The 16,299-nt window shown below is 36.3% G+C and overlaps 1 protein-coding gene across 1 annotated transcript in view; it reads right to left on the bottom strand.

Annotated features, from left to right (window-relative positions):
* LOC128704137 (serine-rich adhesin for platelets-like) overlaps nucleotides 1-15,965 on the bottom strand; it is a 268,281-nt gene extending 252,316 nt beyond the window's left edge. Inside the window, exon 1 of the mRNA XM_070099125.1 lies at nucleotides 15,843-15,965. The gene's annotated coding sequence lies outside the window, so the exon portion shown is untranslated. The remainder of the gene's footprint in view (nucleotides 1-15,842) is intronic.
* Nucleotides 15,966-16,299: the final 334 nt, after the last annotated feature.

Below are 16,299 nucleotides of genomic sequence, written 5' to 3'. Positions count from 1 at the left end.
ACATACACAACACACAACATGCACAACACACACAACACATACAACACATACAACATACACAACACACACAACATACACAACATACACAACACACAACACACAACACACACAACACACACAACACATACAACATACACAACACACACAACATACACAACATACGCAACACACAACATACACAACACACATCACATACAACATACACACACAACATACACAACACACACAACACATACAACATACACAACACAACATACACAACACACACAACACATACAACATACACAACACACACAACATACACAACATACACAACATACACAACACAACATACACAACACACACAACACAGACAACATACACAACACAACATACATAACACACACAACACATACAACATACACAACATACACAACACACGACATGCACAACACACAACACATACAACATACACAACACAGACAACGCATACAAAATACACAACACACAACACATACAACGCACACAACATACACAACACGTACAACACACACAACATACAACACACAACATACAACACACAACATACACAACATACAACATGTAACACATACAACATACACAACATACAACATACACAACATACAACATACACAACATACAACACATACACAACATACACAACATACAATATACACAACATACAACATACACAACATACACAACATACAACACATAACATACACAACATACACCATACAACATACACAACATACAACATACACAACATACACAACATACAACACATACAAGATACACAACATACAACATACACAACATACAACATGCACAACATACAACACATACAACATACACAATATACAACACATGCAACATACAAAATACACAACATACAACATGCACAACATACAACATACAACACATACAACATACACAACATACAGCATACACAACATACAACATACAACATAGATAACATACAACATACAACACATACACAACATACAACATAGATAACATACAACATACAACACATACACAACATATAACATACACAACATATAACATACACAACATACAACATGCACAACATACAACATACACAACATACAACACATACAACATACACAGCATACAACATACACAACATACAACATACACAACATACAACATACACAACATACACAACATACAACACATACAACATACACAACATACAACATAGACAACATACAACACATACAACATACACAACATACAACATACACAACATACAACATACACAACATACACAACATACACAACACACACAACACACACAACATACACAACATACAACATACACAACATGCAACATACACAACATACAACACATACAACATACACAACATACAACATACAACACATACAACATACACAACATACAACATACAACACATACAACATACACAACATACAACACATACAACATACACAGCATACAACATACACAACATACAACATACACAACATACAACATACACAACATACAACATACAACACATACAACATACACAACATACAACACATACAACATACACAACATACAACATACACAACATACAACATACACAACATACAACATACAACATACACAACATACAACATACACAACATACAACATACACAACATACAACATACACAACATACAACATACACAACATACAACATACACAACATACAACATACAAAACATACAACATACACAACATACAACATACACAACATACAACATACACAACATACAACATACACAACATACAACATACACAACATACAACATACAACATACACAACATACAACATACACAATATACAACATACACAACATACAACATACACAACATACAACATACACAACATACAACATACACAACATACAACATACACAACATACACAACATACAACATACACAACATACAACATACACAACATACACAACATACAACATACACAACATACAACATACACAACATACAACATACACAACATATAACACATACAACATACACAACATACAACATACACAACATACAACATACACAACATACAACATACACAACATACACAATATACAACATACACAACATACAACATACACAACATACAACATACACAACATACACAACATACAACATACACAACATACAACATACACAACATACAACATACACAACATACAACATACACAACATACAACATACACAACATACAACATACACAACATACAACATACACAACATACAACATACACAACATACAACATACACAACATACAACATACACAACATACAACATACAACACATACAACATACACAACATATAACACATACAACATACACAACATACAACATACACAACATACAACATACACAACATACACAACATACAACATACACAACATACAACATACACAACATACAACATACACAACATACAACATACACAACATACAACATACACAACATACAACATACACAACATACAACATACACAACATACAACATACACAACATACAACATACACAACATACAACATACACAACATACAACATACACAACATACAACATACACAACATACAACACATACAACATACAACACATACAACATACAACATACACAACATACAACATACACAACATACAACATACACAACATACAACATACACAACATACAACATACACAACATACAACATACACAACATACAACATACACAACATACAACATACACAACATACAACATACACAACATACAACATACACAACATACAACATACACAACATACAACATACACAACATACAACATACACAACATACAACATACACAACATACAACATACACAACATACAACATACACAACATACAACATACACAACATACAACATACACAACATACAACATACACAACATACAACATACACAACATACAACATACACAACATACAACATACACAACATACACAACATACACAACACAACACACACAACATACACACCATACAACATACACAACATACAACATACACAAGATACAACATACACAACATACAACATATACAACATATAACATACAACACATACAACATACACAACATACACAACATACAACATACACAACATACAACATACACAACATACAACATACACAACATACAACATACACAACATACAACATACACAACATACAACATACACAACATACAACATACACAACATACAACATACACAACATACAACATACACAACATACAACATACACAACATACAACAATCATCTCAGCATCTCAAGAAGTGAATGTCTTTTTCTCATATTTTTAATAATAATTCTTCTCTGGCAACCTGACATTTAATTTCACGCATCTCTTCTAACTTTTGCAGTTATAACAACTATAACAATTATAACAATTTATAACAATAATTACAATATCTCCAGAAAAAAGACCTTAAGTCTGTCATATTTTTTTTCCATTTAAGAGAGAAAACAATGGTAATTATGTAGATTATTTGATATCATAGTATTTAAGACAATTTATATCACCTTTATAATTAATACTGACCAATTATACACAAATAACCCGCACATAAAAGAAAGAAGCTTACGACGACGTTTCGGTCCGACTTGGACCATTGACAAAGTCACCGAAACGTCGTCGTAAGCTTCTCTCTTTTATGTGCGGGTTATTTGTGTATCGTTCCAGTCACGGTATTGTCTTTTTGTTATTTACTGACCAATTAACAGGTGAAGAAACACTAACACATGTTAATTAGACAATGTTTCGATCCTGGGTCCTTGATCACTTTTAACATACAGAGATACACAATGACAGTGTGGGAATAAATGATGTAGAAAACTGAGAAGTTGATAAATGAGACAATGAGACACTCGTGCAACATTTGGGAATCTTTATTCTGGAAACGTTTCGTCAGTCAGTGACTTTTTCAGTCCAATGTAGAGAAAGGTGGAAGATCAGGAGAAGTTTGAGGTAATCAGTCCCTCAGAATATAGTCGATGTGTTCAGTCTGTCAGTCTTGAACACATCGACTCCAGACTGAGGGACTGATTACCTCAAACTCCTCCTCATCTTACACCTTTCTCTGCATTGGACTGAAGAAGTCACTGGCTGGCGAAACGTCTCCAGAATAAAGATTCCCAAATGTTGCACGAGTGTCTCATTTATCAACAAGACAGTATATATAAGTGGAGAGTGAGGTGTGAGTGACGCAGGTGACCTGAAGATGTGGAGAGTGAGGTGTGAGTGACGCAGGTGACCTGAAGTTGTGGAAAGTGAGGTGTGAGTGACGCAGGTGACCTGAAGTTGTGGAGAGTGAGGTGTGAGTGACGCAGGTGACCTGAAGATGTGGAGAGTGAGGTGTGAGTGACGCAGGTGACCTGAAGTTGTGGAAAGTGAGGTGTGAGTGACGCAGGTGACCTGAAGATGTGGTGAGGTGTGAGTGACGCAGGTGACCTGAAGTTGTGGAGAGTGAGGTGTGAGTGACGCAGGTGACCTGAAGTTGTGGAGAGTGAGGTGTGAGTGACGCAGGTGACCTGAAGATGTGGTGAGGTGTGAGTGACGCAGGTGACCTGAAGTTGTGGAGAGTGAGGTGTGAGTGACGCAGGTGACCTGAAGATGTGGAGAGTGAGGTGTGAGTGACGCAGGTGACCTGAAGTTGTGGAAAGTGAGGTGTGAGTGACGCAGGTGACCTGAAGTTGTGGAGAGTGAGGTGTGAGTGACGCAGGTGACCTGAAGATGTGGAGAGTGAGGTGTGAGTGACGCAGGTGACCTGAAGTTGTGGAAAGTGAGGTGTGAGTGACGCAGGTGACCTGAAGTTGTGGAGAGTGAGGTGTGAGTGACGCAGGTGACCTGAAGATGTGGTGAGGTGTGAGTGACGCAGGTGACCTGAAGTTGTGGAGAGTGAGGTGTGAGTGACGCAGGTGACCTGAAGATGTGGAGAGTGAGGTGTGAGTGACGCAGGTGACCTGAAGATGTGGTGAGGTGTGAGTGACGCAGGTGACCTGAAGTTGTGGAGAGTGAGGTGTGAGTGACGCAGGTGACCTGAAGATGTGGAGAGTGAGGTGTGAGTGACGCAGGTGACCTGAAGTTGTGGAAAGTGAGGTGTGAGTGACGCAGGTGACCTGAAGTTGTGGAGAGTGAGGTGTGAGTGACGCAGGTGACCTGAAGATGTGGAGAGTGAGGTGTGAGTGACGCAGGTGACCTGAAGTTGTGGAAAGTGAGGTGTGAGTGACGCAGGTGACCTGAAGTTGTGGAGAGTGAGGTGTGAGTGACGCAGGTGACCTGAAGTTGTGGAGAGTGAGGTGTGAGTGACGCAGGTGACCTGAAGATGTGGAGAGTGAGGTGTGAGTGACGCAGGTGACCTGAAGTTGTGGAAAGTGAGGTGTGAGTGACGCAGGTGACCTGAAGTTGTGGAGAGTGAGGTGTGAGTGACGCAGGTGACCTGAAGTTGTGGAGAGTGAGGTGTGAGTGACGCAGGTGACCTGAAGTTGTGGAGAGTGAGGTGTGAGTGACGCAGGTGACCTGAAGTTGTGGAGAGTGAGGTGTGAGTGACGCAGGGTGACCTGAAGTTGTGGAGAGTGAGGTGTGAGTGACGCAGGTGACCTGAAGTTGTGGAGAGTGAGGTGTGAGTGACGCAGGTGACCTGAAGATGTGGAGAGTGAGGTGTGAGTGACGCAGGGTGACCTGAATAATGTCATATTGGGATGAGGACAGGTAGACAGTGGGATCAAGAGCTCTTGTGTTGTTAGGTAAAGAACATAAGAATGGAGGAACACTGCAGAAGGCCTACTGGCCAATGCAAGGCAGGTCCAAATCATCTACTGGCTTAAGCCATTAACCCAACCTAGTCACGTCCAACTCACACCCACTCATGTATTTATCTAAGTTATTTTTAAAAGTACACAACGTGTTAGTTTCGTCTGGTTCAGTATCATGTGTGTTAATGCTTTTGTTAGTGTTTCCTCTATGATGTTCTGTTGGGTCGGTGATGGAGTATACCTGGAGGGGGGTTCGGGGGTCAACGCCCCCGTGGTCCGGTCTGTGACCAGGCCTCGCGGTGGCTAAAGACCTGACCAACCAGGCTGTTACTGTTGGCCTAGCCAGGCTGCCAGAAAAAAAATAATAATCTCTGACTTTGATGTAATATAATGTTCAATGGTGAATTTTTTTATGATATTGACGGGGTAAGTAAGAGCAGGTTACACTGGGAAGCATAGTGGTGAGGGTCGTAGATGGTTGGTGAGGACACACGTGGGGCTACGGCGGTGTCAGGAAGCAGTTTTTAAGTCTCGAGATGGTGAATATGTGGAATGAGCGAGGTGAGGAAGTGGTAGAGGCAAAACACAATGCACAGTTTCAGGAATAAGTATGGTCGAGTCCAAGGGGCCAGGAACCAATAATATTTGCGATTGTAGTTCTATGAGGCGGGGACAGGAGCTGACACTCGACTCTCTATACAAACACACACACACACACATACACACAACTCATATGAGTCATATGGATGTTAGGAAGTATTTCTTCAGCCTTAGAGTTGTCAGGAAGTGGAACAATATTGTGAGTGAAGTGGATGCAGGATCCATACATAGCTTTAAGATGATGTACGGTAAGGCTCTTGGAGCAGGGAGAGAATGGATCTAGTAGCGACTAGCAAAGAGACAGGGCCAGGAGCTACAAATAAGTGAATAGGTGAGTACACACACAGTTACAAGTCATATATATCTACATTTTCTACCTTCAAGTCTGCGAGCTGAAGAAAGTAAATTTGCAGCGGGCAAATTCTCTCTACTGCAAATCTGAGGTGAAGGTGGAAGTTGTGGAGCCGCTTCCGTGTGAGTTACAAGAGCAGTGGCCTGGCTGTCAAGCACTCGCCAACCTGCACTAAATTCTTACTCCACTCCTACGATTCACTAATTTACTCATGTGTTTGTACACATACACACATATACACAGACAAACAGACACACACACACACACACACACACACACACACACACACACACACACACACACACACACACACACACACACACACACACACACACACACACACACACACACACATCACTGTGACTCAGATGAGTCACAGTGATGATACGAAGTATTTCTTCCGTCATAAAGTTGTCAGGAAGTGGAATAGTCTGGAAAGTGATGTAGTGGAGACAAGATTCGTACATAGTTTTAAGAAGAGGTATGATAAAGCTCAGGGAGCAGGGAGAGTGACCTAGTAGCGACCAGTGAAGAGGCGTATGTAAGGCCTATTACTGTGTACGCAGCACCAACGCAGAGCCTACAAATTCTCCCTACCTGGAGAGTGTTACGGGGGTGAACGCCCCCGCGGCCCGGTCCATGACCAGGCCTCATGGTGGATCAGCTGGCCGCACGCAGTCCAACTTATGAACCACAGCCCGGCTCGTCAGGTACTGGCTTTAGATATCTGTCCATTTACCTCTTGAAGACAGCCAGGGAGGTCTATTAGTAATCCCCCTAATGTATGCTGGGAGGGAGTTGAACAGTCTTGGACCTCTGACACTTATTGTGTTGTCTCTTGGTGTACTCATGACATTTTTTTGCATTGGGGTGCTCCATCACCTACCGAATCTTTTAAAAGATTTTGTAGGGAGTGCTTTCTGTGTGCAAATTTGAAACGAGTCCCTCTGTGATTTTCCAGGTGTATATTATGATATAGCTTTCTCGCCTGTACTTATATGTGCAGTGACGTACAGTGAAATTTCTGTATACTCATCAGATCTGCAATTTCACCTGCCTTGAAAAGGGCCGTTAGTGTACAGCAATATTCCAGCCTAGGGAGAACGAGTGACTTCAAGAGAATCATCATTGACTTGGCATCCCTTGTTTTAAAGGTTCTTATTATCCATCCTGTCATATTTCGCAACAAATGTGGAAATGAGATTGCTGTGCAAAATGTATAAATGGTCTAAAGGTTTGCATCACGACTCGTCCCAGAGGCAAGAATATTGTGATACGTCGAACTAACACTGCGACAACTACCACTAACAAGTAACATTATAACTAGCACTAACAAGTAACACTATAGCTAGCACTAACAAGTAACACTATAACTAGCACTAACAAGTAACACTATAACTACCACTAACAAGTAACACTATAGCTAGCACTAACAAGTAACACTATAACTAGCACTAACAAGTAACACTATAACTACCACTAACAAGTAACACTATAACTAGCACTAACAAGTAACACTATAACTAGCACTAACAAGTAACACTATAACTAGCACTAACAAGTAACACTATAACTAGCACTAACAAGTAACACTATAACTAGCACTAACAAGTAACACTATAACTAGCACTAACAAGTAACACTATAACTAGCACTAACAAGTAACACTATAACTAGCACTAACAAGTAACACTATAACTAGCACTAACAAGTAACATTATAACTAGCACTAACAAGTAACACTATAACTAGCACTAACAAGTAACATTATAACTAGCACTAACAAGTAACACTATAACTAGCACTAACAAGTAACACTATAACTAGCACTAACAAGTAACATTATAACTAGCACTAACAAGTAACACTATAACTAGCACTAACAAGTAATACTATAACTAGCACTAACAAGTAACACTATAACTAGCACTAACAAGTAATACTATAACTAGCACTAACAAGTAACAGTATAACTAGCACTAACAAGTAACACTATAACTAGCACTAACAAGTAACATTATAACTAGCACTAACAAGTAACACTATAACTAGCACTAACAAGTAACACTATAACTAGCACTAACAAGTAATACTATAACAACTAACACTAACAATACTATAACTAGCACCATAGCAACTAACACTGTAACAACTAACACCATAACAACTAACACCATAACTAACACCATAACAACTAACACCATAACAACTAACACTATAACAACTAACAATATAAGAACTAACACTATAACAACTAACACCATAACAACTAACACTATAACAACTAACACCATAACTAACACTATAACAACTAACACAATAACAACTAACACTATAACAACTAACACCATAACAACTAACACTATAACAACTAACACTATAACAACTAACACTATAACAACTAACAACATAACAACTAACACTATAACAACTAACACTATAACAACTAACACCATAACAATTAACACCATAACAACTAACACTATAACAACTAACACCATAACAACTAACACCATAACAACTAACACCATAACAACTAACACTATAACAACTAACACCATAACAACTAACACTATAACAACTAACACTATAACAACTAACAACATAACAACTAACACTATAACAACTAACACTATAACAACTAACACCATAACAACTAACACCATAACAACTAACACTATAACAACTAACACCATAACAACTAACACCATAACAACTAACACTATAACAACTAACACCATAACAACTAACACTATAACAACTAACACCATAACAACTAACAACATAACAACTAACACTATAACAACTAACACCATAACAACTAACACCATAACAACTAACAATATAACAACTAACACCAAAACAACTAACAATATAACAACTAACACCATAACAACTAGCAATATAACAACTAACACCATAACTAACAATATAACAACTAACACCATAACAACTAACAATATAACAACTAACACCATTAAACTAACAATATAACAACTAACACCATAACAACTAACACTATAACAACTAACACCATAACAACTAACACTATAACAACTAACACTATAACAACTAACACTATAACAACTAACACTATAACAACTAACACTATAACAACTAACACTATAACAACTAACACTATAACAACTAACACCATAACAACTAACACTATAACAACTAACACCATAACAACTAACACTATAACAACTAACACTATAACAACTAACACTATAACAACTAACACCATAACAACTAACACCATAAGTAACACTATAACAACAACACTATAACAACTAACACTATAACAACTAACACCATAACAACTAACACTATAACAACTAACACTATAACAACTAACACTATAACAACTAACACTATAACAACTAACACTATAACAACTAACACCATAACAACTAACACCATAACAACTAACACTATAACAACTAACACTATAACAACTAACACTATAACAACTAACACTATAACAACTAACACCATAACAACTAACACCATAACAACTAACACCATAACAACTAACACCATAAGTAACACTATAACAACAACACTATAACAACTAACACTATAACAACTAACACTATAACAACTAACACCATAACAACTAACACCATAACAACTAACACTATAACAACTAACACTATAACAACTAACACTATAACAACTAACACCATAACAACTAACACCATAACAACTAACACCATAACAACTAACAATATAACAACTAACACTATAACAACTAACACCATAACAACTAACACTATAACAACTAACACTATAACAACTAACACTATAACAACTAACACTATAACAACTAACACTATAACAACTAACACTATAACAACTAACACTATAACAACTAACACTATAACAACTAACACTATAACAACTAACACTAACAACTAACACTATAACAACTAACACTATAACAACTAACAACATAACAACTAACACTATAACAACTAACACTATAACAACTAACACTATAACAACTAACACTATAACAACTAACAACATAACAACTAACACTATAACAACTAACACTATAACAACTAACACTATAACAACTAACACTATAACAACTAACACTATAACAACTAACACTAACAACTAACACTATAACAACTAACACTATAACAACTAACACATATAACAACTAACACCATAACAACTAACACCATAACAACTAACAATATAACAACTAACACTATAACAACTAACACCATAAAAACTAACACTATAACAACTAACACTATAACAACTAACACCATAAAAACTAACACTATAACAACTAACAATATAACAACTAACACTATAACAACTAACACTATAACAACTAACAATATAACAACTAACACCATAAAAACTAACACTATAACAACTAACACTATAACAACTAACACCATAAAAACTAACACTATAACAACTAACACCATAACAACTAACACTATAACAACTAACACCATAACAACTAACACCATAACAACTAACACCATAACAACTAACACTATAACAACTAACACCATAACAACTAACACTATAACAACTAACACCATAACAACTAACACTATAACAACTAACAATATAACTAACACCATAACAACTAACACTATAACAACTAACAATATAACAACTAACACTATAACAACTAACACTATAACAACTAACAATATAACAACTAACACCATAACAACTAACAATATAACAACTAACACCATAACAACTAACAATATAACAACTAACACCATAACAACTAACAATATAACAACTAACAATATAACAACTAACACTATAACAACTAACAATATAACAACTAACACCATAAAAACTAACACTATAACAACTAACAATATAACAACTAACACTATAACAACTAACACTATAACAACTAACAATATAACAACTAACACTATAACAACTAACACCATAACAACTAACAATATAACAACTAACACTATAACAACTAACACTATAACAACTAACAATATAACAACTAACACTATAACAACTAACAATATAACAACTAACAATATAACAACTAACACCATAACAACTAACACTATAACAACTAACACCATAACAACTAACACCATAACAACTAACAATATAACAACTAACACTATAACAACTAACACTATAACAACTAACACTATAAAAACTAACACTATAACAACTAACAACATAACAACTAAAACTATAACAACTAACACTATAACAACTAACAATATAACAACTAACAATATAACAACTAACAATATAACAACTAACACCATAACAACTAACACTATAACAACTAACACTATATCAACTAACACTATAACAACTAACAATATAACAACTAACAATATAACAACTAACACTATAACAACTAACACTATAACAACTAACACTATAACAACTAACACTATAACAACTAACACTATAACAACTAACACTATAACAACTAACACTATAACAACTAACACTATAACAACTAACACCATAACAACTAACACTATAACAACTAACACCATAACAACTAACACTATAACAACTAACACCATAACAACTAACACAATAACAACTAACACTGTAACAACTATAACAACTAACACTATAACAACTAACACTATAACAACTAACACCATAACAACTAACACTATAACAACTAACACCATAACAACTAACACTATAACAACTAACACTATAACAACTAACACTATAACAACTAACACTATAACAACTAACACTATAACAACTAACACTATAACAACTAACACTATAACAACTAACACTATAACAACTAACACTATAACAACTAACACTATAACAACTAACAACATAACAACTAACACTATAACAACTAACACTATAACAACTAACACCATAACAACTAACAATATAACAACTAACACCATAACAACTAACACTATAACAACTAACACCATAACAACTAACACTATAACAACTAACACTATAACAACTAACAACATAACAACTAACACTATAACAACTAACACCATAACAACTAACACTATAACAACTAACACCATAACAACTAACACTATAACAACTAACACTTTAACAACTAACACCATAACAACTAACACTATAACAACTAACACCATAACAACTAACACTATAACAACTAACAACATAACAACTAACACTATAACTATAACAACTAACACCATAACAACTAACACTATAACAACTAACACCATAACAACTAACACTATAACAACTAACACTATAACAACTAACCTATAACAACTAACAACTATAACAACTAACACTATAACAACTAACACTATAACAACTAAACATAACAACTAACTCAATAACAACTAACACAATAACAACTAACACTATAACAACTAACAACATAACAACTAACACTATAACAACTAACACCATAACAACTAACACTATAACAACTAACACCATAACAACTAACACTATAACAACTAACACTATAACAACTAACACCATAACAACTAACACTATAACAACTAACACCATAACAACTAACACTATAACAACTAACACCATAACAACTAACACTATAACAACTAACACCATAACAACTAACACTATAACAACTAACACCATAACAACTAACACTATAACAACTAACACCATAACAACTAACACTATAACAACTAACACTATAACAACTAACACATAACAACTAACACCATAACAACTAACACCATAACAACTAACACTATAACAACTAACACCATAACAACTAACACTATAACAACTAACACCATAACAACTAACACTATAACAACTAACACCATAACAACTAACACTATAACAACTAACACTATAACAACTAACACCATAACAACTAACACTATAACAACTAACACTATAACAACTAACACCATAACAACTAACACTATAACAACTAACACCATAACAACTAACACTATAACAACTAACACCATAACAACTAACACTATAACAACTAACACTATAACAACTAACACCATAACAACTAACACTATAACAACTAACACCATAACAACTAACACTATAACAACTAACACCATAACAACTAACACTATAACAACTAACACCATAACAACTAACACTATAACAACTAACACTATAACAACTAACACCATAACAACTAACACTATAACAACTAACACCATAACAACTAACACTATAACAACTAACACCATAACAACTAACACTATAACAACTAACACTATAACAACTAACACCATAACAACTAACACTATAACAACTAACACCATAACAACTAACACTATAACAACTAACACCATAACAACTAACACCATAACAACTAACACTATAACAACTAACACCATAACAACTAACACTATAACAACTAACACCATAACAACTAACACTATAACAACTAACACCATAACAACTAACACTATAACAACTAACACTATAACAACTAACACCATAACTAACAACATAACAACTAACACTATAACAACTAACACTATAACAACTAACACTATAACAACTAACACCATAACAACTAACACTATAACAACTAACACCATAACAACTAACACTATAACAACTAACACTATAACAACTAACACTATAACAACTAACACTATAACAACTAACACCATAACAACTAACACTATAACAACTAACACCATAACAACTAACACTATAACAACTAACACCATAACAACTAACACTATAACAACTAACAACATAACATAATATAACAATATTCCACTACAGGAAAAAAATTAACGCCAAAATAAATCTATTAGAACAAATCCACAATTTTCAACATAATTAAAACACTTCAACGAATTTTTTTTCCTTTAAACCACAACAAGAAATATTACACACACACACACACACACACACACACATACACACACACACACACACACACACACACACACACACACACACACACACACACACACACACACACACACACACACACACACACACACACACACATACACACACACACACACACACACACACACACACACACACACACACACACACACACACACATACACACACACACACACACACACACACACACACACACACACACACACACACACACACACACACACACACACACACACACACACACACACACACACACACACACACACACACACACACACACACACATACACACACACACACACACACACACACACACACACACATACACACACACACACACACACACACACACACACACACATACACACACACACACACACACACACACACACACACACACACACACACACACACACACACACACACACACACACATACACACACACATACACACATACACACACACATACACACACACATACACACACACATACACACACACATACACACATACACACACACATACACACACACATACACACATACACACACACACACACACACACACACATACACACACACACACACACACACACACACACACACATACACACACACATACACACACACACACACACACACACACACACACACACACACACACACACACACACACACACACATACACACACACACACACACACACATACACACACACATACACACACACATACACATATATATATATATATATATATATATATATATATATATATATATATATATATATACATATATATATATAAAGGCTTGTACCTCTCGTGACAACTTAAAGGGGGGCTCGTTGGTGCTTATGAAGAGCTCTTCATCCTAGGAATTGGAATCGCTCTAACCTTCCTCGGAATGAAACTTGACTGTCTCACATTCCTCAGGCGCTGTCACCCCTACGGGTTTATTGCTTCCCATGAACACAGCGATTAAAAAAACTGATTTACACATGCTAAGTGTTCTCTCGAAATACACACACGCATATTGTTATTATTATTATTTAAACTCGTAGGGGCCTATTTCCAGTGCCTGGGGAACGGGAGGTAATCAGTTTTGATCCAAGGGACTGGACCTTACCATTACTACTAATAATAATAATAACAATAGTAATATTTCTAAAAGAGGTGGCAAACCCACATGGGCGAAACAGACCTTGGAGAGCAGCTTCGAGGGGTGAAAGTGAGGCCAGGGACTGTGAGGGCGAGTTAAGTAAGAGTCTCTGAGGAAGGTGACAGCAGGGAGCAGCTGAGAGTAAGGTCCTCACCACACGCTTGCTCTAGGCACACTGTTCCAGCAGCAGCAGCAGCAGCAACAACAACAGCAACAGCAGCAGCAGCAGCAGCAGCAGCAGCAGCAGCAGCAGCAGCAGCAGCAGCAGCAGCAGCAGCAGCAGCAGCAGCAGCAGCAGCAGCAGCAGCAGCAGCAGCAGCAGCATATATTGCAGCCTCTGCCCCGTGTGTTGTTTCCGTGTTTAATTTGTGAATCCGGGGCCCCAGGATACCTTTTACTTTCAGGGCTCAAGAAAAAGACAGACTTGCGTAGATCACTGTCTTGATGATGGGTAATGTTGTCAGTGGTGGGAACCATAAAAAACTGATAGGAAGGGAAG

This window comes from Cherax quadricarinatus, chromosome 66, assembly GCF_038502225.1.
Source record: "Cherax quadricarinatus isolate ZL_2023a chromosome 66, ASM3850222v1, whole genome shotgun sequence".
Classification (NCBI taxonomy): Eukaryota; Metazoa; Arthropoda; class Malacostraca; order Decapoda; family Parastacidae; genus Cherax; species Cherax quadricarinatus.
The sequence above is the reverse complement of the archived record's forward strand: the minus strand, read 5'-3'. Positions and strand labels throughout refer to the sequence as shown.